This window comes from Sus scrofa, chromosome 6 (genome assembly GCF_000003025.6).
Source record: "Sus scrofa isolate TJ Tabasco breed Duroc chromosome 6, Sscrofa11.1, whole genome shotgun sequence".
Lineage (NCBI taxonomy): Eukaryota > Metazoa > Chordata > Mammalia > Artiodactyla > Suidae > Sus > Sus scrofa.
This window is the reverse complement of record NC_010448.4, coordinates 35,103,806-35,125,961: the sequence shown is the minus strand read 5'-3', so window position 1 is coordinate 35,125,961 and position 22,156 is coordinate 35,103,806. Positions and strand designations below refer to the sequence as shown.

At 54.2% G+C, this 22,156-nt stretch overlaps 1 protein-coding gene across 5 annotated transcripts in view; it reads right to left on the bottom strand.

The window, feature by feature from the left end:
- Nucleotides 1–22,156, bottom strand: part of ZNF423 (zinc finger protein 423) — a 370,410-nt gene that overhangs the window by 173,734 nt on the left and 174,520 nt on the right. The window contains exon 1 of one of the 5 annotated variants that reach the window (XM_021094224.1): nt 5,899–6,120. The exons of 2 other annotated variants lie outside the window; for them this stretch is intronic. The gene's annotated coding sequence lies outside the window, so the exon portion shown is untranslated. Of the gene's footprint in view, nt 1–4,773; nt 5,204–5,898; nt 6,121–22,156 lie in introns of those variants that run through there. 2 more of the 5 variants (XM_021094225.1, XM_021094226.1) reach the window with 2 other exon arrangements.

The window sequence follows — 22,156 nt, the reverse complement described above, 5'->3', positions numbered from 1 at the left end:
GATATAATTTGCTTAAAAAATTGCACACACCCACCTAAAACTGGACTGCCTCTCCAGTTTTAAGTGAATCAGCACCCCCCCACGCCCACCCCGGGGTGCCCCTTGCACAGGATGGCAGCTCCAGATGTGCTCCTCACTCCCCTCCAGACTGCGGGCATGGTGGAGGCAGTGGCACTGTGTGCCCAGCAGGTCCCCTGGCCAGAGACAGGTGGGGTGAGGGGGGAGAGATGGGCGGGGCCCTGCAGGGAGGGTGGAGCCCCAGGGTTCCCACCGATGCTGACGCTCTGGTGCTGGCAACGCTGCCCCTTTGCAGGCCCCACTCACTCTTTAGACTCATCCCAATCTACGACTCAGCAGAGAAAATGTCAATTTTCCCAGGATTTTTCATGTTTCAGCCTCTAGAAAAATTGCTCTCGTGGGCTTTGTTGCCACGCTGTCTATCTCCAAAGGCTGAGGCCGCCCCTGCTCCGCCTGGGGTGGGAGGAGGTGAAAGCAGCTTGTCAGCCCAGGGAGGGGGCGGCAGCCAGGGAGGCGGCCACCTGGCCCAGGACCATGGTGAGAAGGAGGAGCCCATGCGGCAGGGCCACCGTGACAGGTCCGACCCCAACCTTGACCCTGCCCGCCTCCCAGGGGCAGCTGTGACCAGGGCATTCCTCTAACTTAATTTTAAGGGGCAAGGCAGCCAAATCACAATGGCAACATACTGTCCCCCGGTCCCTTCTCAGCATCGCTCACCCTTCCCTACGAACAACAACCCCCTGGCCACCACCTCTGCTTTTTCAGCCTGAATGGCCACCACCTCCTAACACTGTAACAGGCCCTCATCTCACCCGAGACTCTAGCAAATGTCATAAACAGACTTGAAAAACCATCACCATAAACTATATTCACTGAGCATGAGCTACGTGCCTGCTCCTTATGTGTTCTTTACTAACCACAGCATTAGTCGTAAGTGTTTTGCATGTATTAATGCATTTAAACCACACAGAATCCTTTTGTTAGACACATTTTACAGATGAGGAACCTGAGGCTCAGAGGCTGAAATAGACCTTCAGGAGCGCCCAGCCACCTCCCATCATGCACTTGGGGACACCGAGGGATGGAGCTCTGGGGGGGTGGGGCTTGACTCAAGGCAGAATCCATGGAGTTCTCATCATGGCTCAGCAGAAACAAATCTGACTAGTATCCATGAGGATGCAGGTTTAATCCCTGGCCTCGCTCAGTGGGTTAAGGATCCAGTGTCGCCATGAGCTGTGGTGTGGGTCACAGACACAGCTTGGATCTGGTGTTGCTGTGGCTGTGGCGTAGACTGGCAGCTGCAGCTCCGATTGCACTCCTGGCCTGGGAACCTCCATGTGCCACGGGTACAAAAAGGCAGAATCCAGCAGAGCCAGGAGGATCTGGATGTCTGACGCACAAATCTCAGGAAATGTCAGTACGTTATAGGTGGATTTATAGGAACACACACACACACACACACACACACACACACACACACACACACCCCAGGGGAGGCTGAGGAGGCTGACACAATGCAGAGGTATAAACAAACACCACCCCATGGAAAGTGATGGGTCACCCAGGCGCCTGCTCAAGATACAGCATGCATGATGTCCTCCCCCCAGGGCATCTGGGAAGGGAGACACTGCCCCAGGCTAGCATCCTTATCCCTGAGGGAGGTGCTACTGTCCCCAGCAGGGCTGACTACCGCTTGTCTCAGTACCAGGCACACAGTGGGTCCTCAACATCTGCTGACGCTTCCATAAGTAAATGATGGATGCATGAGTGTTTCAGCCAGGCCATTGGTCAGTGCCGGGTGTGGGGCTGTGAATGAGCTGTGTATTCCTTTCTCCCCCTTCACACTGCACCCAAACAGTGCTTCACCTGTCCTTGTTCAACTTCTGCCACAAATGTTATTCTTGGGTTATGCTGGGAGGGTTTTCCCACAGGCCCTCCTGGCATATAACTGCCTAGAGACGATTCTGAGAATAACCCCAAATTTCTGGATACCTGGGAGGCCCCACAAAGTGCCTGGCAATGCCTATCTGCTTGATGATTGAATAAATGAGTGGGTGAAGGAATGAACTCAGGTCCTGTCCTAGAGGAAGCAATTGGTAATTATGGCGTGAATAAATGAATGGCAGGATGGGTGGATGGATGGATAGATAGACGGATGAAGGGGTGAATGAAGGGAGGGAAAAAGAGAGGGAGGGAGGGAGGGATGGACGAAGGGGTGGAGGGATGGATGGATGAATAGATGGATGGAGGCACGGATGATGGTAGGGATGAAGGAATGGATGATGGTAGGGATGGAGGAATGGATGATGGTGGGGATGGGGGGATGGATGATAGGGATGGAGGGATGGATGGATGGAATGGAGGGATGGAGGGATGGGATGGAGGGATAAAATACTGAAGCCTCGGGACTTGGTCTAAAGAAGGCACTTTCTAACTATAGTATGAATGAATACTTGAATGAGAGAATGAATGCATGAGAGAATGAACAAACGAATGACAAAGCTAATCACAAAGAAGGTGGCCTTGAGGAGCCCCCTGTTAGGTGGAGGTCCAGGGGTTGGCAGGTGGAGGCTCCAGCTGGAAGCTGAGGAGTTAATGAGTTTGACCACTGGCTTGACCACCTGGGCCCAGAGGGGCCACCCCCCATTCCGTAGGGCCTGTCCAGTGTCACCAGGTCCCTAGGGTGTCCATGCACTGTGGCAGAATGCAATTAGTCTAGTCTTTAGTGTGGCCTGCATTTGTCATTCTTTCATTTGAAAGAATCTCTTGGAGCCAGGAGGGAGCAAGGGGATGTGGGGGTGGGGGAGGGGGAGGGATGGAGGCAAGCTCAGCTACCCAGCCTCAACCCGAATCCCTGGAGAAACGGTATTAAAACAAAGGAGACACTGGGAGTGGAGAGGAGGGAGGCGTTGGGGGCAGAGGGGTGGGTGCAGGCCTTCTATTTATTCAGACCAGAGCAGAACAAATGGATAGATTTAATAAAATAATAAGCTAAGATTCCATGCTCTTAAAGGTACAGCCTCAGCATATGACTTGGGGTGGAGTGGAGTGTTTGCATTTTTTGTCTGGTAAAACCTGGCAAGTGAACATCTCTTTCCAAACAACACTAGAGGGTATGTGTGTGTGTGTGTGTGTGCTTGCATAGAAGAGCATGCGTGTCTCTGCACCCCCACACACACCCAGGGACCTCCAAAACTCACCCAAAACATCCCTACTGACGACCGAACGCCCACAAGTAAGCACGCCATCCCACAAGGAACACAGAGCCAAGAAGCCCTCTTGTAAGTCTTTCTGGAAGTCAAGCCAGCTGAGCATACGTGAGTAGAGCCCCTTCCTGGCCACCACTGCCCTGGATTCCTCCCCTGCCCAAAAGGGCCCCCAAGAAACGTGCTCACCTCCTGCTCACCTTGGGAAATTCCTTGCATGTATTCATTCCTCCCTTCGCTGAACACTTCCTGACACCCACTCTGCCCCGGCCAGTCTCTCTCACTGCCCCAGCGAGCCTGCCTCCAGGGGCATCGGGAGAGGGTCCAGGAAGCCTCCCTAGCCAGAGAGCTGGGTACACATCCCAGCTCCACCACTGCCCAGCTGTGTGTCCTCGGATCTGTTACTGAACCTCTCTAAGCCTCACCGAGGGGGGAAATGGACAGAGAACACCTTCCGCCTCTCTGGTTGTGGTGAGGATTAAATCGGATAATCCAGGTTAAGCACTTTGGCCCAGTGCCGGGCACACGGGAAATGCTCAATGACTCTATCATTGCGTGTCGTTTCCAGATCAGTGGCCACAAGAGCAGAGGCTGCTGGGAAGACCCCCAGTGAACCACGGGGCTCCCCACCCTTGGCGAGCTGTACCCCCTACTCCCAGTCTGCCCTTCCCACGAAGGGTGGTTTTCCACGCCCTCACACACATTCTGAGGATCTGGAGCAGGAGCTGCTAACGGCATGTGACAGAAAGAGCCAAGCCCGCCGTCTTACCACTGAGCCCATCGCAGAACCCAAACATCGAAGGGCCCTGGGGGGGAACCAGTCCACCCCCCGCCAGCATGTCAATCCCCTCTGCCACAAGTTTGGTCCCCTCCAGTGATGGGGAACTCGTTCCCTCTGAGCTTCCTGTGCAAGAAGAAATGACGTCATCGTGAGCCCCAGGGAGAGGCTGCTGACCACCTCCTCCAGACCTGACGGGAAGAACAGGTGCCCCAGCGCCCCCCGTCCTCTGAGAGGAGAGAGAACCACATGGCAGCCATTTTTTCAGATAGCATTGCAATTTGCATTCTTTTCCTTCAGCAAATATTACCACTGTCTCCTCAGCAGCCCTCTTCCAGGCTCTGGGGACAGGGTTGCAAGCATGACAAAGTCCTTGCCCTCAGAGAGCCTACCACGACTGAAAATAAAGCGATAAGTCCATCTGTAGCAAGTCAAGTGGCGCTGAGAAGAAATGCAGAGCGGGATAAGGGCAGGGAGGGGGTCCAGGGCGCTACTCCAGCCACGTGACAAGGCGACACTTCAGCAGAGACCTGAAGCAAGCACGGGAGCATGCCAAGGCGGGATGTGGAGGAAAAGGGTTCCAGGCAGGGAGGCTAGCAGGTGCAAAAGCCCTGAAGCCAGAGCGGGCTGACTTGGGGACATGCCAAATCTCCATTTTCCAAGATGCCAATTCGAGGCTCAGAGTGCAGGCGCTTGTTCTGCCCTTGGAGATCACAGACCAAGCTGCTCATTCCCACAGAGACCGAAAATCCAACCCCAGTATTGACTCACTGTGTGACCTGACGCCGGTCTCTCAACCTCTCTGGTCTTGGCTCCAGCAACAGCTCGTCGGGGCTGAGCATCCTCCGAGCAGGCAGTGCCAGGGAAGGGAGGCCCCTGGGGCCCTCTCCAGTCTGCCTCTCGGTGCAGCCCACACCCACCATTCCCCTCTACCCCCTTGTGCCATTCTCACGCCCGCACCAGCAACGCCACGCAGGATTGGTACGCCTGCCAAAACAGCTATTAACCCAGTAGCCAATAATAACACGTTATCCTATCAATTTGCTCCTGAAACGCTGTGTAATTGCAGAACCCAAGTTTGCCATTTCGGTAGCTTGGTTACGACATAAACAGAGAAGAACTCACCAGTTCCTTCACAAGGAGAACAAGTGGCTGGCCACGAGAAACACGTGCTTGTCACCGAGCCCTCCCGCCACCCCCAGTGGGCCCCACGGAATCCATCAGGAATCATGGTCTGGGGATCCGTCGTCAGGGGCTCGTCTCGGGGTCCTCTTGGCAAGTTCCCCTCTGTGCCTGGAGAGGGGACCGATGCCCGGGAAGGGATGGCTCGGGGCCACGCTGGCCTTGTGGGTGGCAAGGGCAGGCCCAGACACTGACACTTATGCAGCCTCCCGGCCACCAGCCAGGAACCACAGTGCAGGAAGTGGGACAGAAGCGAGGGGGCGGGAGGAGACAAGAGGGGGGCAGGGCGCGTAGGGGCCAGCAAGCGCTCCAGCCCACAGGGCACACGGACCATCAGGGAGGCAGGTCAGCCTCCTCAGAGGAGGCGGAGGGACCAGGAGGCCACTGGGTGGGCGTTGAGAGAAGGATGGGGAGAGCAAAGAGAGCAGCACCAGACCCAGAGATCAGGGTGCCCCACACCACACACCCCACCCCCACACGGCAGGACCTGAGGCAGATGTGACACCCTAGCCACCAGTGCCTCCTAGGCCCTCACTTTTTCGCCCCCAGCCCAGGGAGGAAGAAGTTCCTTCCTCCTGGATTAGATTCCACTTCAAGCGAACACTCTGCTTCCCAAGGAGCCAGGAGCCTCTAATGGGACTCTTGGTGTTCCGGTGCAGACACCAGCCTGTTTTATCCATTTTCCCCCCCCTCCAGCCCCACCCCTCCGCTTACCTCTCCCCCCTGCTCACCAGGGCGCCCCAGGACAAGTTGTTTGATGCCCTTGCTCCAGGCACCCAGCGGCGGGGCAGTCGAGGGCTGGAGAGGCGCTTCCCGCTGCCCCACTGGTGACCTCAGCCCTGGGACGCATCCCCACCCTCGGCCTCAGCCGGGGAGAGGATGGGCCCAGCGTGGCTGCTCCCGCCGGCTTGGCGGAAACTCCAGCTAGTGGGGAGAGGAAGGGCCTCGGGGAGGGAGTGGGGGAGGAGACAGAGGAGGCCAAAGGCTCGGCCACTCAGCCAGATGCTGACCCAGCTGAGGGCCCCAGGCCCCAGGGGTGCCCGGGAAGTTCTGACGCCCCCGCCCGCTCTGGGGTTCCTGCCGAGATGAGGGGTCTGGGGCACCACCAGCCCAACGCCTGCCCCCGAGGCTGGGGTTAAAGGAGGCACATGGGGCTGCCAGGACAGGGTGGGGGGACAGCCCCTCAGAGGCCCTGGGTGGGGTGGGTGGGGTGCTGTCTGCGGGAAGGAGCTCTCAGCAAATGGAAACCAGGCCCCAGAAACTGGCCGGGCCACAGCGGCTGCACTGCTCCTGGGAAAACCCAGCTGCTCGCTGAAAGGTGCCCCAACCCCGGCAAAAAGCCCGTCAAAGTGAAAGAGCAGGGAGGGGGGGCCCAGTGGCTGAGGCACTTGGCTGCATCTACACAGTCCCTCCCGCTCTGTGCTCCGAGCACCTCCACTGTTGGCACATTATCCTCCACGGCCGGCTGGCCCGTAAGTGCTGTAAAAAGCCAACTCGCGGAGCAATTTTCCTCCCTTTGCTTCCCTCCGAGGCCTTTGGTCAGGTTTCCAGCAGAGCCGGGTCTGAGCTGCATCCTGGGCCTGGAGATCAGCATCACGCTGGGCTGGGCAAGCGTGAGTTCCCCACTCCCAACATGTCCATTTTTGAAGATTCAAACCCAACACTGAATCCTCAGCTCACAGCAGTGAGGGAGCAGGGAGCGGGGAGGGGGGGATGGACACAGGGCTATGGATGACAATTTGAGATTAGTGGCACCCCAGGGTCCTGCCGACAAGAGCTTGGTGTGCAGTGAGAAGCTGGATAGGATGAGGAGAAAAGGGATTCCCCCCCCACCCCAAACCCTGCCACTGTTGGTGAGAATGTAAGTTGGTGTAGCTGCTATGGAAAACAGTATGGAGGCTTCTCAAAAAACTAAAAATAGAGTTGCCATATGATCCAGCAATCCCTCTCCTAGGCAGAATCCGGACAAAACTCTAACTTGAAAAGACACATGCACCCTTCTGTTCATAGCAGCATGATTTACAATAGGCAAGACATGGAAGCAACCTAAATGTCCATCGGCAGATGAATGGATTAAGATGTGGTAAATATATACACAATGGAATATTACTCAGGAGTGAAAAAGAATGAAATAATGTCATTTGCAGCAACATGGATGAGCTTAGAGATTCTCATACTAAATGAAGTAAGTCAGGAAGACCACGACAAATATCATATGATATCATTTACATGCGGAATCTAAAATATGACACAAATGAACTCATTTACAAAACAGAAACAGACTCACAGACATAGAGTTAAAAGGGGAGGGGGTGGGAGAGGGATGGGTTGGGCGTTTGGGATTAGCAGACGTAAACAATTAGATACAGGATGGATAAACAACAAGGTCCTCCTGTCTAGTACAGGGAATATTTATGTTGATAAATATTGATTTATCAATATCCTGCGATAAATCGTAATGGAAAAGAATAGGAAAAAGAATGTGTACACATAGGTATAACTGAATCACTCTGCTGGACACCAGAAACTAACACAACATTGTAAACCGACTATATTTCAATAAAAAATAAAATTAAAAAAGAGCTCGATGGAGTTCCCGTCATGGCACAGCGGAAACAAATCTGACTAGGAATCATGAGGTTGCAGGTTCGATCCCTGGCCTTGATCAGTGGGTTAACGATCCGGCATTGCCATGAGCTGTGATGTAGGTGGCAGATGTGGCTCGGATCCCGCGTTGCTGTGGCTGTGGCATAGGCCGGCGGCTACAGCTCCGATTCGACCCCTAGCCTGGGAACCTCCATTCTCCGTGGTGCAGCCCTAAAGAGACAAAAAGACCAAAAAAAAAAAAAGAGCTCGGTGTGCGGTGGAATTCAACAAGTGTAGCAGTCATCTACCCATTCATTCACCCATTCAGTCAATAGATGTTGATGACATGCTTAGAACCCAACAGGCTCTTTGGTGCTGGAGGTGTGCAGGGAGACCGCGCGCAGTTCTTGCCCCATGGTGTTCACAGCCTCGTGAAAGAGACAGACGCTCTATATGTGCTGACATCTGCTACGACTGGAGAAGTCCCTGGGGCGGTGGGAGAACAGGGGCTGGGGTGCAAAAGGGCTTCCTAGAAAAAGCAACCTCTACATTGAGACCAGCAGGATGACTAGGAATTAGCCAAGGAAAAAGGAAGCAGAGTTGGAAACAGAGGTCCAAGCAGCAGCCCAGCACGTGCAAAGGCCTGGAGCCGAGACCAGCGTCTTTGACCGTTTCCACTGAATCGCATCTGGCTCCTCTCTCTGAGCCCTGGTGGGTGGCCCAACCCCAGCAGCTCCCCACTCCCACCCCCAGACTCCGGGAGCCCCCCGCTGGCACCTCTAGAGGCTAAGCCCCGAGCTGAGACCTTCTTTCCCAGCTGAAGTTCTTGTTTGAAATGTTTTCGTCTGTTTATTTTTAGGGGGGTGGGGGTGGGAAGAGAAAAGGGAGTCCTGAAGGTCTTTTACTTTTCAGAAAAAAATTTAATAAATAAATAGAGCCTCAAGAAAAGGGCATGGAGAGGTCTCTGCATCTGTAACCACTGAACAAATTAAAATTAGCTCATTTAATCAGCTCCTAATGGCCTGGCTGTCCCGAGTGGGCTCCGGAACACAGCAAACTTCACAGCAGAAACGCACAGGCCAATGTCAGTTTATCCTACAACAAAGGGATTTTCTAAATAGCACGATCAAAACGCAGTGAAAGCAGGAGAGAGCTGGGGAGGCAGAACTCAGCGCCCCCCAGATCCTGGTGGCCCCCCCCCCACCAGCTTCATCCCTTTGAACGGAATTGTTCTTTTGGCTTTTGTTCTAATTATCTAAACATATGCGTAACTCTGTTCTACAAAGTGTGTCTTAACCAGCAAAGAAGCCCCCACCACACCTTCCTGGGGCCCCTGCCCCCAGGGCCCATGGCATTAACACCTCCTCCTTCCCTTCCCACCAGCCTCTGACACAGGCATGCGCACGCACGCGCATGCACACACACACACACACACACACACACACACACACCTACAGGCCCCGCAGTCATACGCCCACACACACACACAGTTCTAGAAAAAGTCACACTGACATACGCATAGCTATGTGTGTACAGTCACCTACATGTGCAATTACATACATGCCGCGACACACGCCACCCCCCCCCCCACACACACACACACACACTACACACAGCTCTCCAGTTCCTGCCTAACAGCTGGAGAGGGAGGCGCACGCACCTCACCACACCCCCAGGGAAGGCCACTGTGCGCACACCTGAGGCCCAGGCTGGTAGCAAGGACTCTTATTTCCCTGGAGTGGTTTCTCGATGCAACTTGCCACCTGGGCTAAGTGATTAGGGCGATTGAAGAGGGGGAGTGAAAGGCCAAAGAAGGGGAGCTGGGGGTCAAGGGAGAAAAGGGTGGGGGCGCCCCGTGCCAGGGCAAGCCCGATCCAGTAACCCCTCAGGGCCTGACGGGGGGCACAGAAGGCAGCTCTTTGGTCACTGCTGAGCTCATTTTCCGGTCCCTTAGCCTCCAAGCAGCTGACCTGCAGCCCTAGAGCCCTGGGTGCTTGGCCTCGTGAGACATAAGCCAGGCAGGGTTCAGATCCTGGCTCCATCACTCACTAGCGCCGAGCCTTCCCCCTCTATAAAATGGGAAACAGCATCAGCCCATTGAAAAGTTGTGCTGATTAAATTAGAGCAGGTCAGTAACCTGCCTGGCATAGAACAAACTACGACAACCTGCGCCGCTGTTCCCATTTATACATGCGGGCAGGCGCCCAAGAGGACAGTCAGGCAGCGGGTGAGAGACACAACCAGACGAGAGCGAGTCGTTCTGTAGCTTTCAATTTCTTAGCCACCCCCAATCCCCCAAGTGAGGGAGGGGGAATTTTAAAAAGTAAGTCAAAGGTCCCATTGTAACTCAGCAAGTGAGGAACAACTGGTATCCCTGAGGATGCGGGTTCGATCCCTGGCCTCGCTCAGTGGGTCGGGGAGCCGGCGTTGCCATGAGCTATGGTGTAGGTCACAGATGTGGCTCGGGTCTAATGTTGCTGTGGATGTGGTGTAGACTGGCAGCTGCAGCTTCGATTTGACCCCTAGCCTGGGAACTGCCACATGTCGTAGGTGCGGCCCTAAAACGACAAAAAAAAAAAGGTAAATCAAAGACATTAAACAGGGTGTAAAGAGTGACTGACCAGACAATGAGGGCTCCGGAAGGCTTCTGACCCAGAGCGGGATAGCACTTTTCAAATGCCTGAGCTCTTCCATTCCCACAGCAACGCCCTGGGTGCGTGCAAACATTATCCCCACTTCACAGAAACAGAAACTGAGGCTCAGAAAGCAGGGGAGCCTGGCTGATGTCCTGGGGTGCACAGCCTGCTTGCAAAGGAGTCTGCCTGGATCTAGGCCTCAGGCCAGTGCCCTGCCCCTCCCCATGGTAAAGGTTTCTGCCGGGCTTGCTCTTCCACCTGCAAGAGGACTCCTGGAGGACACCCACACCTGAGGGTTGTCTCAGCCCGCAGCTCCTGGGGCTGCAAGAGCCTCAAACCACCCAACCCAGACCCAGAAGGGCAGCCCTTCCCCACAGCAGCTCACAAAGGCCGCAATGCCCCATACCTCCCCATGCCAAGAAGGGGGTCAGGAAGGGCCCTTTCCCATTTCACAGACTTGGAAACTGAGGCCCAGAAGTGGTGAGGGTGGCAGATTCAAATTGCCACAGCTCCCAGGTGGCTCCCAATGGGAGCTGGGACTGCAAGATTTTGTTTGTTTGTTTTTTCTTTTTAAGTTCGCACTTGTGGCATATGGAAGTTCCCGGCCTAGGGGTTGAATCAGAATTGCAGCTGCCAGCCTATGACACAGCCACAGAAACACCAGATCCAAGCCATGTCTTCAACCTACACCACAGCTCATGACAACTCCGGATCCTTAAGCCACTGAGTGAAGCTAGGGATCGAACCCACAACCTCATGGATACTAGTCGGGTTTGTTTCTATTGAGCCAAAACGAGAACTCCAGAGTCTGCAAGTCTTGAGCCCTCCCGGCCCGGCCCTCCCCCAGGCAGCTCCTCCTGGGATCTGTCCTATGGGCAGCACACCTGGATCCCCAGGGAGTGTTCAGAAAAAGGACCCAGATATGGGTCCAGCCAGCAGGTTTCACCGAGTTGGTAGTGGCTGTGACCAGTCCTATTTAAAGGATTCCCTTCTCCGTCCGCTTGCCGGGGCCCAGGCTGACCCTTCAGCTCTCAGGTGGCAGGAGACTCAGAGCCACCTGAGGCAGCCTCAGTATGAGCAACAGGACCCAGGGAATAAGCTCCCCCAGCCATGTCCCCAGCATGCATCAGGTCACCCAAGAGGAAAGAAGCATGATCCGTGGCCGTCAAGTGCCTGGGCCTGGGGTTGAATCTTGGCTTGGCCACATACATGCTGTGTGACCTGGAGAAAGTGACCTCCCGTCTCTGAGCCACAAACTTCAACTGTAAAATGAAGACAGTAATAATAGATGCCTCCGAGATTCCCACTATGGCACAGCAGGTTAAAGATCCAGCATTGCCACATCTGTGGCGTAGGTTACAGCTGTGGCTTGGAACATCCATAGCCATGGGTGCCGCCCCAAAAAACAGTCAAAAGAAGGACGTCTCCCTCCCTGACTTGAGGATTGAAGTCAGAGTCTTCAATCCTGGGGATGAAGGGAGTGAAATCTGGGAAGCGTCTACCTGTACGCCTGCCCCAGGCCCTGGTTGGTTGCCCTTAGTACCACAGAGAGTATGGAAGGAAGAGAGATGGGTGGTCTCAAATCTGCCCATCGCTGACACAGGCTTCCCTAGAGGCCCAGGCCATCACTCCCAACGAACAGGCTGCAGGATGCCCTTCCTCTTTCAGACCCAGCAGGACAGTTGCCCCATAGGCTCCCCCCAGGCTCACACTCCCTTCCCTGGTTCTGGAACCGAGCCTAGCCGGCAGCTGATGGGACAGCCCAGAGCAGGTAGCCAGGCTGCACAGACCCAGGCAGGTACAGGCCGCTCCTTACAGGGTCTGGACCCAAGAGGCAGAAGTTGAACCCAGAAGATCCTCAGAGAGTCCCAAACTTCACTCTTTTAAGATAAGCATTCAGAAGAGAACTAAAAGGCAAAAAATCAGTAGGCAGTCTTGCCCCCACCCGCCGCTGTGTCATCATCGGAAATCTCGCCTCACCCCTCCTAGGCGGTGTGGCCCTACGCTCCTACACTGAGCCTCAAGTTCCACTCTCTGGGCTCTGCTCACCTGGCGGGGCCGCAGTGAGGGTCAGAGGTCAGAGGTGCAGATGCTCGGTAAATTGCCAAGTGCCAGGGCCATGGGCGGGATCACTGGGGACAGTTGGGGCAGGAATGGGGGCATCTGCCCACTCCCCTACATCTGGGCAGTGACCACAGGAGGAGAAGAGGTTCACGCTGGGAATGGGCGCTCCTGCCAGGGCCCCAGAAGGCAGGCGATGCGCTGTTGCCTCCATCCTGGCCAGCATGGAGAGATGCTGCCACCTGACACAGGACATGGTAGGGCATCAGCCACTGGATGATGTTAGGGTTTTCCCAGCCCCCAGTCCCTAGACAACCTGCTCCTGCAAGAGACCAGTGCAGATGCTGGATGCTCGCAGACCACAGTCCCAAAACAAACAAACAAAAACACAAAAAACAAGCCTTCCCGCTTGTTCACACTCAAGCATCTGACCCCTCGAGCCACAGCCCAGGAAGGATGGGAGGGAGTCTGCCCACTTCACCGGCTGCCAGGGAGGCCTCTATCCCTCTAACTCCACCAGCAGAGAGGCTCAGATGCAGGCAACTACCCAAGTGGGAAGACAAGGGTCCAGGCCCTGAACTCCAGTCCAGGCTCACTTTGCCCCTGTGTCATCTCCGAAAAGGGGCCTCCCCTGAGACTCCATCTCCCCAAGGGCTCGGGCTCCCTCTGCCCCGAAAGCCACAAAACAAATGAAACAGCACTGCCTCTCTCTGAGCCAGTGCAGGCTACAATTAATCTGAAACAGGGATTTTCTTAATTGCTGGGTTTTACAACCCAAACAGAAGAGATAAAGTACAGCTAGTTGACAACACTGGCTTGAGGCAAGACAGTTAAAGCATCGTGCATGTGTGTGTGTGTGTGTGTGTGTGTGTGTGTGTGTGTGTGTGTGTGGAGGGGGCTCTTTGAAAAGCTGGTGTGATGTGAATGGATGGCCCCTGAAACACTCCGTTCCCTTAGGGAGTCAGGCCAGAAACACTGGGGGACAAGTTTCCCAAACAACATGCCTTATCCCTATGCAAAAGATAAACATATAAATAAAGGGCGATCCACCTCCACTTTTCCTAATTGCCTTCCTTCGCAGGCACATGCGGTTCCACACCCGGCGGCCCCTTCGGAAGGTGGTGTCAGAGCCAACAGGGCTCCCAGGACCTGGAGGGTCGAGCAGCCCTCATTAGCTGTGCCGGGCCGCCCAGGGAGCCTGGAAAAATGGTGTCAACAGGCAATAGGCAACATCCCTCCAGCACAAGGATGACTGCCCCCCGGGAGAGATGGAGACATGAGATGTGAAGGGGTCCTTCTGGCCCTGTTCTTGGGGGAGCTACAGACCGAGCAGCAGCCACCTCTGAAGTGGACGCAAACCGTGGACATGCATCCAGGGCCGACCCCCAGGGCAGCGCCAAGAGCTGGCCCTTACTCGGCATTCCCGCTGTGGCGCAGTGTGTGAAGAACCTGATTGCAATGGCTCAAGTCGCTGCAGTTGTTCGATCCCCAGCCCAGTGCAGTGGATTAAAGGATCAGGTGTTGCCACAACTGCAGGGTAGGTTGCAGCTGTGGCTCGGATTCAATCCCCAGCCCAGGAACTTGCATATGCTGTGGGTGTAGCATTAAAATTAAAAAAAAAAAAAAAAAAAAAAGAGGAGGTCCCCTTGTGGCTCAGCATTAACAAACCCCACTAGCATCCATAAAGACGTGGGTTCGATCCCTGGCCCCGCTCAATGGATTAAGCATCCAGGGTTGCCGTGAGCTATGGTGTGGATTGCAAACGCAGCTCGGATCCCTGCATTACTGTGGCTGTGGCATAGGCCGGCAGCTGCAGCTCCGATTCAACCCCTAGCCTGGGAACCTCCATGTGCAGCCCTAAAAAGAAAAAAAAAAAAGAAGTGGCACTTCCTCCACGTCCTGAGCACAAATCAACCTACAATCAGACATCCCACCTCCTGTCCGGGAGGAGTGGCAGCAGTGTACCTGCCCGTGTGCACCTGGCAGGCTGGGACAGTCCAGAGGAAGAGGAAGGAAGGAAAGGGCAGAGACCGGGTGGAGGAAGGACAGCTCCACCTGACGCCTCCTGAGCTGTAGTCCATATGCGATGCCCTATGCGCCTTGCATATGCGGGTCCATACCCCCTGCCCTAAACCCTCGAAGCCAAATGTGTTCCAGAATCCAGACTTTCTCAACTTCTAGAAAAGTAATACCGTGCATTTCCTTGGTATATGGGGACAGCGCAGAAGCAATCAAGCAGATTGATATTTCTGCAGCCAAGCATAATTCACCAACATGAATTAAAAGAAGACAGGGAATAGCCTGGTAGCCTAGTGCTTAAGGAGTTGGTGTTGCCACTGCTGGGGTGCAGGTTCAATCCCTGCCTCAGAAACGTCCACCTCCCACAGGCACAGCAAAAACAAAACAAAGCAAAGCAAAACAACAACAAATCCAAACACTCTAAATAATTTCACACAGACCAGGTCAAAGTTGGCTGCCAAATGAGTTACAAAGAAAAAAAAAAAAAAAACCTTTCAGGTTTCAGGCTTTCTGAAATTCAGAATACTGAATAAGGAATTATGGACCTACACTGTGTCTTTAATCTTCCCAGTGACTCTATGGGGAGGGATACTGTTGCTATTCCCGCTTTCTAGAAGGGGAAAGCGAAGCATAGAGAAGTTAAGAAGTAACTTCCCTGCAGTCACATTGCAGGTGAGTGGGGGAGCCCCGCAGCCGTCTGTCCGGCCTGAGGATCGGCATTCTCCACCCTAGCTGCCCAAGGTACTGAGCCACAGTCTAAAAGCTTCCTGAAAAAAATAAAAACGAGCATCTCCAAGTATCCCCGGCATCCACATCGCCTGCCTCCACCATGTGTGCGGTATTCAGGCTGACCCCACCAGGAGGCGCCCTACCTGGAAGCTACAGAGGCCCAAATGGCATCCCTACACCTGCCAGGGCCCTGGCGAGAGCCCAGAAGCCCAGGGGCAGGTTTCTACCAGCAGGTGAGGCTCCTTGCCCCACCCTGGTGCCCAGGTAATTACTCCCCACCTGCCACATTCTGTACAGTTCATTTTATCTACAACAAAGACGCTAAACACATCTCCAGCCTGGGAGGAATGGGCTGCGGAGTAATCCCCCTTGCCGGAGACCAGGGCTTCCAGCTGAACTCCCAGAGGGTGGGGACCCCACTTCTTCCAAAAGATGTGAGACCCCCCCACAACTCCCCAGGTGTACCCCTGGTCATCTCCAACTTCTCTTCCTCGGCAGTCCTTTTCAGCTACAGGGAAAGAATTGCTGCCAAAGTCCTGATGCTCCATTACCAAATAATTACACGATCATTTCGTAGGCATTAAGACACTCCTACCAGGGCGAGCGGTGGTGTCCGGCCCTAACAGAAGCTGCCCTGGATGGCCAGCGCTTGTTAAGGAGAACTCCAGCATTGAGCGAAAACTCCAGCTGTAGTGCGGGCCCGTTCTTTCTCTGCTCTGATTTCTAATTAAAAATTGAAGCAGGCGTCTTTCTTCAGAACCCCAATTAGACAGGAGCATCGGGCTGATGGGCCGAGGCACGCACACAGGCGCACAGACCTATGGGTACACACACATGGATTGGTGTGCACACACACGTGCATACAAGAGCTCCTTCATGCTTCGCTGCCAATCTCAGTCTGGTCTTCCCCTCCATCAGCACCAAGGAGGATCCACCACATTCTGGGCACAGTGCCTGATCAAGAAAAAGGAACCCAGGAGTTCCCATGGTGGCTCAGTGGGTTAAGAACCGGACTGGTATCCATGAGCATGTGAGTTTGCTCCCCGGCCTCGCTCAGTGGGTTAAGGATCTGGCATTGCCATGAGCTGTGGTGTAGGTCACAGATGCGGCTTGGATCTGTCATCGATATGCTGTGGGGTAGGCCGGCAGCTGTAGCTCCAGTTCAACCCCTAGCCTGGGAACTTCCACGTGCTGCAGGTGCGGAGAAAAAGAGGGAGGGAGGGAGGGAGGAAGGAAGGAAAAGAAAAAGAGAAAGAAACCCAGAGCCCATGCCTTCAGGAGCTGGTTCTCTGTAGAGGAGGCTGAGGAAGTGCCAGGCGGACCATAACCACCATGTTAGGGTCACCATCCAGCCAGAGAGCTCAGGCCTGGCTGGCCTATCAGGGACCCCACCATGGGGCAGATAGGCTTTGTGTTGGGTCTTAATGTTGGGGGGGGGGGAATTAAAGGGCAAGGGGCAGGGAGAGAGAACAGTCTGGGCAGAGAAAATAGTAAGGGCAAAGACAAGAAAAGGGAGCCAGAATGAGAAGGGAAGTGATTCCAGCTGCCAGCTAGCTAGCTAGGCGAGTAGATATAATGGGAGTTCCACTACATGCACTTTCAACCCATGTGACTTTAGCTAGATGTTCAGCAAAAAGTCAGAGAAATCATTATTTAAATGGTGCCTGTGACGCTGTGCTTTTTCCTCCGTGAGCAGGTGCTTAGGAAGAGCTGAGACCAGAGCTTTGCATTTCCTTTCACCAGTTCGTGTCCCAGTGGCCTCTCCTACTGTGAATGCTTTGCCCTCAGAACTTTCGGTCGAGCGTGCCCAGTCCACAGAGTGCTCTTGGAGGGCATGGCAGCCCAGTTTATGTCTCTGCCAAGCGCCAGTGGTTCTGACCGTGTGTACATGATGGGCGGCCACCAAGATGCATACAACGCCTTGTCCCCCTTTATAAGTCAGGAAAGTGAGGCTCCAAGAGGTGGGGTCACCCCACTAGAATCACAAAGCCAGCAAGGGGCAGAGCCAACACGAGACCCTAGGCAGCACGGCCTGCCCTGAGCCCAACACGTGGACCACCAGGCAGGAGAGAGATGTGAAAAAAGTGCTATTTCAGTCAAACCACCAGGCAGGGACAACAAGAAAGCAAAGGCCAGATGCCCAGGGAGAAAGTTACTGCAGTTGCCCACCCTGGAGATGCTAAGGGGTGGACTGTAGGAAGGAGCCCTCAGAACAGACTGGATGGCAGAGAATTGGGTCTGGGCAGAAGTCTAGCTTGTACATGAAGAGCTACTGTTGGCCAATTGGTCTTAGGATGGCACCACCCCAGCCCCTCCCCTCCAGACGCCACCACCCCTCCCCACCCCTCTCTTGATGAGAGAAAATGCTACCATCCCAAGACACCCTGGGAAGATCATCCAGATGGACAGGATGGTGGGTAGACAACCTCTGTTCAGGGCAGAGAGTGAGGTGTGCATGCCGGTGGTGTGAATATTCACCCTCTCCAGAAAGGAGGCCACATCTTTCCTCCTGCCAACACTACAGGGTTGTGGTAAGAGCACCCGAAACAAATTCAAGATTTCCAGCTGGTCTGCTAACATGCTGTGTGACCCTGGAGACATCACTTAACCTCTCTGAGCCTTGGTTGCCTTGACCCGTTGATTCGATCTGCAATAAACATGTACACAGGCTTCCATTGCGTGCCAGGTGCTGGGCTGCACAGAGAGAGGACAGTCGGTCCCACATGCTCGTCTTGGGTCCAAAGCCTGCCCTGGATACGATGTCGGGAAGTGCCCGTCCCCACGCGTAGGCTGGACCCATTACCCTGGTCGGTCGTCTTTGATTAGGTGGGGGCAAGGAGGAGTCCTGGGAATTCTAGAAAGTTCATCCACTCCCAGAATCCCCTCCCTGTTGGGCCAATGACCAGCACCAGGGGCAGCCTGCCCACCCCCACGCCCTCCAGCGCTCCTTGGTGCCATCAGCGGGGACTGGGTCTTTGGAAACTCGGGAGCCGGGCTGCCACGGCCTCCGCCACCACGGCTGCTGCCGCCCTGCCCCCCCTCCAGCTGCCTTTGCGCCTGCTGCCGCCGCTGCTCATTTCCAGGCAAATGTTCTAGTTAATTAAAACACACCCAAGTGCTCACACGCATATGAAGCCAAGCTACAAAATCTGTTCTACCCAACAGCAGCTTCTCTTCTCCAGCCTGGGATCCATACGGGCGAGGGAGGTTTCCAAAGCTGCTGCTACTGGCACCAAGGCTGTGCTTGCCCGATCCTACCAGGCACACACTTGTACGCAGAGCCTGTGCGGACACACGCGTGTTCATGCACACAGACATTCCCGCTCGCTCCCCACAAACATGTGTGCAGGGATGTGACACACCTATACCTGCGTACGCATGCAGATACACACTCGCACATGCGTGCACACACACCACCACGCTCCCTCCTCCGGGAAGTCCTCGCTATTTTAGCCCTCCAGCTCACGACATCAGCCCCGGGAGGAAATAAACACAGTGGGAGAGAAGGCAGGAATTGAAAGGTGAAGTGACTGATGGTTGATGCTGTGAGCCATCAGGAAGGGCACAGCTCTGGCCCCCAGCCCCGCCTGTGTGCTCGCTGAATCAGGAGACTAGACTGAATTCCCCAGGGAACACGCAGTGCGGGAGGGGAGGACCTGCCGCCCTTCCACCCACGCCACGCCACTCTGCCAGACACTAACCGGGATCCATGCACACGCCTCTGCGTCTGCGCCCGTGACGTGTGCCTGTCCGTGCGACCAGAAGACTTAGCATCCCAGACTTGGACATTCACCAGCATCAGGGGCTGGTGACAGAGAGATCCGGCCATCAGGGCCAGGTGACTGGAGCGCAAGTCCCTTCAATGGGACCTGGTGCCCAGAAAGGAGGCAGAGCGCCTGGCGGTCCACAGGACTTGCCAGGGTTCTGGGCCCTAGACGGGTTACAGAGTCCTCACCAGGCAGGTGGCTCTAGGTGATACAACAGGCAGGATGAAACAGCTAGCCAACCTGCCCCAGCCAGCATTCCGAGCACACTCCAAGTCCACTGAGACTACTTTGCCAGGAGGAACCACAAACAATCGTGTTCGTGGTGAGGGTTTGACACTCGTGCAAGAATTCAGCCACTTAGAGTCCTGGATGAGGCCTGGCAAGGGTTTCTGTTCATGGTCACGGGGGCAGCTGTCCTGGGGACCTCAAATCACATCACATGGACGCCAGATTGCCTAACACATGCTGCAAAGCTCTCTGCAGGGCAAGACGTGGCTTTGGAAGGAAGGAAGACAGTGGCTCAGCAGTCACCTCGGTCACCCACTCAAATCATGGTCCTGGACCAGCAGTGGGAATCACCCAGGAGTTGATAAGGAATGAGGACCTTTGGCCTCCATCCGGACCCGCTGAATCAGAATCCGCATCTGAACACATTCCGTTAGTAACCATGGGCATCTAAGACTGAAGAGAAAATATATTTCTTGGAGTTCCCATTGTGGCTCCGTCGCAACGAACTTGATTAGTATCCATGAAGACTCAGGTTCGATCCCTGGCCTCGCTCAGTGGGTTTAGGATCTGGCGTTGCCGTGAGCTGTGGTTTAGGTCACAGATGCGGCTTGGATCCCATGTTGCATTGACTGTGGTGTAGGCCGGCAGCTGTAGCTCCAATTGGACCCCGAGCCTGGGAACCTCCATCTGCCGCAGGGACGGCCCTAAAAAGCAAATAAAAGAAAAAAGAAAAAAATATATTTCTCTCTTTGAATTTATACAGTTTATTTTTTCAAGTAGCTACTAAATTATCAGGACATACACACTTGTTATTTGCACCTCTTTTAACCAGGGGAACTGTTAGGTATTTCGTTTGGTCTAGGGGCACCCCGAGAAAAATCACAGACATGAAGGCATCATGAACCAAGACAGCTGGGTTCCTCTGAACTCTGTATGAGGTGTGGTCTGGGTGACAGGGACACAGCAGATAAGAAGGCAAAGTCCTGCCCCCATGGGGTTGACAGTCTGGCAGGGGAGGTGGACAAGAACTGGGTATTCAAATGATTCTGTAAGAGGTTAAGAAACCTGAAGTGAAAAAAAAAGAAAGAAAGAAAGGAAAAAAAAAAAAAACAGACGTGAATGAGAGAAATGAAGGAGGGCCAGGGAGCATGTGTGAGCCCTGCCCTCCCGCTCTGTCCTCTGCAAGTCATCGTGTCCCCACGCCAGACTTTCCACCCTCTCCTCTCACCCCCAAAGGACTAGTCACCAAGTCCGGTCCATCTTGCATTCGGCTGGGTCTCAAATCTCCTCACTGTGGCTGGCTGGTTTGCTATTCGTTTGTCTGGACCACTACATTGGCCCCTAAAATGTTTCCCCACATCCAATCCAATCCAGACACAGATCTCAAGGGATCTCTACTCACATCAGTGCTCTGCTTAAAATCCCTCTGAGAGCTTCCCACTGCTCCAGGTAAAGTCTCAAATCTGCCCCACAGGCCCGAAGTCATCTTTCCCTTGAGCAACACACAACTTCAGCAACCTTAGAATTGGATGAGGCCCGCCATCCTCATTTCTTTTTCCATATTGATTTCCACATAGGACCTGCTTTTCATCCACAGCAACCACCAGAAACCCAGCTTTGCAAAGATAGGATGTCATCAAAAGGAATAGAGAGCAATCTAATGTTGAAATGGTGAGCTGTCCAGCAGGTGTGGAGTATTGCTGTGTTGTCCTTGAAAATTTAAAATAAATCACAGAGGTCTGACAGATTAGAGGTCCCATCCCCGGGTGTCTTGGCACACAGTTTGGGGAGGCCAGTTTACTGAATGGATAGATAAATGAATGAGAGGGCATTGTGAGAATTTGACATGAGATACAAAAATCAATCCTCAGTCCACATAAATGCTGGCTCTAGAACACCATCCCTGACTGCTTCAGAGCGCATTGGATCTCCCTGGGTCTCAAGCTTCCCAGCAGGATTCAGGTCAGGAGCCATCAGTATACAGGTCAGGAGCCATCAGTATGCAGGTCAGGAGCCATCAGTATGCAGGTCAGGAGCCATCAGTATACAGGTCTGGAGCCACCCTCCATTCGTAAAAGCTCAAACTTTAAGCCAGACAAGTGCCAGTGTTGATCAAGGCAGCTGGAGAGTGGCAGCAAGGAGAGTTTTCTAAGAAATGTTCAAGTTCCCCCTCCTGTCCCTCAGCTCTAAGGAACCTCAGAGTTGGGACAACAGGCCTGACCGAAAGGCTTCCCTGATACTGAAGGTCAGGGTTCAGGCCTCAGGTAAGCAAAGCAGAAAAACCCCATGAGGGACTCATTACAGTAGGAAGGGAGGTGAGTAACCAAGGGTGCATCTGGGGGAAAGGGCCAAACACAAGAAGCCTGCTTTGTCTTGGGCAGCAGCAGCGGCTGCGCTAGTTTGGGGAAAATGAAACCACCAGCATCCAGACCAAGCCGCTTCCAAGTTTAAGTGGCAAACAAGACATGGGTTCTCTTTTAACACCTTCCTTTCCCCTGGGCAGCAAAGCTTGATGACCGAGTGCTTTCGAGGGTCGGGGGAGTCAGGAGAAAAAAACGCCTGTGAATTAACACCATCCAAGAATTCCCGTTGTGGCGAAGCAGAAACGAATTCAACTAGGAGCCATGAGGTTCAGGGTTCGATCCCCGGCCTCGCTCAGTGGGTTAAGGATCCGGGGGTGCTGTGAGCTGTGGTGTAGGTCGCAGACGCAGCTCGGATCCCACATTGTGGCTGTGGTGTAGGCCGGCAGCTACAGCTCTGATTAGACCCTTAGCCTGGGAACCTCCATATGCTGCGGGTGCAGCCCTAAAAAGCAAAGAAAAAAAGAAAGAAAGAAAAGAAAAGAAAAGAAAACACTGTCCAGTTCACATCAGCCACAGGGCAGATTTGCAAATCTTGGTGTTGGAAGGACGGAGGAGGAGATTACATGGCAGAGCATGTGCAAAG